This window comes from Onychomys torridus, chromosome 10 (assembly GCF_903995425.1).
Source record: "Onychomys torridus chromosome 10, mOncTor1.1, whole genome shotgun sequence".
In the NCBI taxonomy this organism is placed as follows: domain Eukaryota; kingdom Metazoa; phylum Chordata; class Mammalia; order Rodentia; family Cricetidae; genus Onychomys; species Onychomys torridus.
Window position 1 is genome coordinate 27,172,676 of NC_050452.1, and position 3,407 is coordinate 27,176,082.

A 3,407-nucleotide genomic window follows, 5' to 3' on the forward strand; every position below is an offset into this window, starting at 1 on the left:
TGAGACTCAGAGACCAGCCCCCAGCTCCCATCCGCCCCAGAACTCCCATCTGGACCAGAGAGACCCTCCAGTGGACACTACAACCTCAACACCTTGCCCCCAAACCCATCTGCCGGAGACCCCAGCTGCTTCTGGAGACTTAGAGACCAGCCTCCGGCATTCCATCCTGCCCCGGAACTCCCATCTGGACCAGAGAGCCCCCAGCTACCATCCGCCCTGGAACTCCCATCTGGACCAGAGCTTCCATCCTGTCCCAGAACTCCCATCTGGACCAGAGGAGCTCCCATCTGGACAAGACAAGGAGACCCCAGGGACTTCCTGAGACTCAGAGTCCAGCCCCCCAGCTCCTATCCGGCCAGCACTCTCATCTGGACCAGAGCTCCCATCCAGCCTAGAGCTTCCATCTGGACCAGAGAGAGGCTCCCTAAATCTGTCAGCTCTGTCTGGACCAATTACACTGATAAGACCAAGAACAAACACAAGAGGAGATGGGCAGACGTCAAGGCAGAAGTACATACAACAAAATAAAGAGCAATACAGCATCACCAGAACCTAGCCCTTCTCCTCCAGCTAGACATCCTCCTCCGTGTGGGGGAAGTGGCTGGGATCTCAGGCAAATGGATGTGGGGCAGGGTGTGGAGACTGCAGGGTCTGCCTGCAGTCTTAGAAAAGGGGAGCCTTCCTTCAGGGCCCGCCGAATGGCTGGAAACTGGGGCCAAGTTGGGTAGGTAGGTCCTCCCGGGATGGCTGGTGCCCAGGGGTGGGACCCAGGGTCAGTTGCCTCTCTGACTATAACCCCAGGCACTCACCTCTGGTCCAGATGGGAGTTCCAGGGCATATTTTCCTTCTTAAAAGCATAACTTGTATATTACTAAAGATGACAAATTAGTTTTTTTTCTGTTACCCTAGCATTTTATCCTAAACAGAATCACAGCTTTAGATTTTTTTTTTTTAAGATTTATTTACCATGTATATAGTATGCCTGTACACCAGAAGAAGGCACCAGACCTCATTATAGATGGTTGTGAGCCATCGTGTGGGTGCTGGGAATTGAACTCAGGACCTCTGGAAGAGCAGCCAGTGCTCTTAACCCCTGAACCATCTCTCCAGCCCACAGCTTTAGATTTTAATTGAATCAACTCTTTCCACTCAAAGATCAGGACATCCATTTAAGGTTAAAATCCTCCACTCTTCCTGGGTCCATGCTTGGAACTTAACCCCGGGAGGCTACAGCAGAATGGTCATCTGAACCCAGAAGTTTGAGGTCAACCTGTGCAACAGAAAAAGCTTTGTCTAAAAATCAAAGCAAAACAAACAAATGACAGACCAACCCTTCTGCTTTCCTGTCTTGCGGCAGTTTTAAATTTTCAATCATTCAATACTTAAAAACCATCATAGTTTGTGGTCCAAAAGAGGGTGATGATGCTGTGCTGGGGTGAGCAAGTCCACTCTGGAATGGCGTGTCCTGCAGAGCTTTGTGCTCTGATGGAGATGTCCTGTGTTTGGTTCATTAACACTGACCCCTGAGCACTAGAAATGTGGCTGGCTTGAGAGAGGAAGTGAATTTTCAATTTTATTTCATTTTAACTAATTCAACAATCAAAATAATTCAGTAATTAATGTGTCGGTGATTCAATATTGGATAGATTATTTTCTGAGGGCTGCTGTAACAGATTGCAAAAAACGGAGTGGTTTAAAACTATAGAAATGTTCTTTTTCTGATGAGCTATGCTGCCAGTCCTCAAACAACAGAAATTTATTTGTTCATGGCTCGGGGAGCTACAAATCTGAATGGAGGAGGAATTGTCCATTCTGTGTCTGGGGATCTTGTATAGACTCTTTCCTGGTTCTGGTGGCTCTTGGAGATCCTTAGCACTTTTGGCCTGTGTATAATTGACTTTTGCCAATGCCATCCCATGGTGTTCTTCCTGTGGCTGTGGTTGCTTTCTCTGTTTATACTGCGTTGCTGCAATCCTGAATGATCTTGTTTCTAATCACACCTGAAAATTCCAAATAAAGTTGCATTCTGTGGTTCTGGATAGACACGGGCTTTGGGAAGGACAGTCATCAAGCCAGCCCTTAGCAGCTTTATCACAGAGGCTCTTGCATTTACTATGCATCTGAACCACCCACATGGCTTGTTGGAATGCAGGCTGCTGGGCCCCATCCCTAGACTTTCTCACTTGTATGTCTTGTCTGTAGACTAAATGCCAGACGATGCTGCCACTGCTGGTCTCGTGACTTACTTGAGAACGACTTCCCCGGATGAGCTTGCATTAGTTTGCTGGGGCTGCCATGAAAAGCTAATACCCAATGGGAGGAGCAATAAATAGAAAGGAGCTATCCCACAGTTCTGGAAACACAAAGTCTGAAATCAAGGTGTGCTCAAGGACTTGCAGGGAAGGATCTGTTCTCCAGGCCTTTATCCTTGGCTTACAGATGTATGTCTTCATATGTTTTTCTCTTGATGTGTGTCCAGATTTCCTGCTTTGATAAGAACACCGTTCATCTTGGATTAGCTCCTATTATTATAACCTTTCAAAAACTTGATTACATCTGTGAAGATTCTATCTCCAAGTGTCACATTCTAAGTAACTTAGGGGTTTAGTGTTTTAATATATGCTTTTTTATTTATTTATTTTGGTGTGGAGAGCACAATCCAACCTATAACAGACCTTGACTTTCCATTTGACTATTTTCATTTTTTTTTTTTTTTTAAAGAAAATAGTTGTTTGCTGGACAGTGCTTGGGCACACCTTTAATCCCAGCACTTGGGAGGCAGAGGTAGGCGGATCTCTGTGAGTCTGAGGCCAGCCTGGTCTACAGCGTGAGTTCCAGGACAGCCAGGACTACATAGAGAAACCCTGTCTCAAGAAAAAAAAACCCGTTTTATTTAATATCATGTGTATTGTGTGTCTGAGTGTATGCATGAGCACCACATGCATGAACTACCAGAAGAGATCAGAAGCAGGCATCAGATCCTACAGAACTGGAGTTAGAGGTCTTCTGCAAAAACAATAAGTACTTTTAACTACTGAGCCATCTCTCTAGCTCCCCAGCTATTTCCTCTTAATTGAATTATTCTCTCCTGGAAGGAAGAGGAGGAGGAGGGAAGCTCATATAAAATTCAGGAAGAAAGTGAACCATACAAGGTCTAGGATGTGAGCAAAATTTACAAGGCTCAGGAAGCTCCTGAAACGAATGAGATCCACAGGCCCCTCCCTAAGATGATAACAGCAGTAAAAACACTTCGACAACCTGTCTGCAAGGTGGGCTGGGAGCTTGAGGGACACAGCTTTTGTGAGCTGTCACTCATGTTGAGGTGGGCTTCTGGGTGACTCAGCTGGCTTTGAGTCCATGCTCCTGTAAGTACCTTTCACCCTGGTCCTGTGAGTAGCCTTGATAAA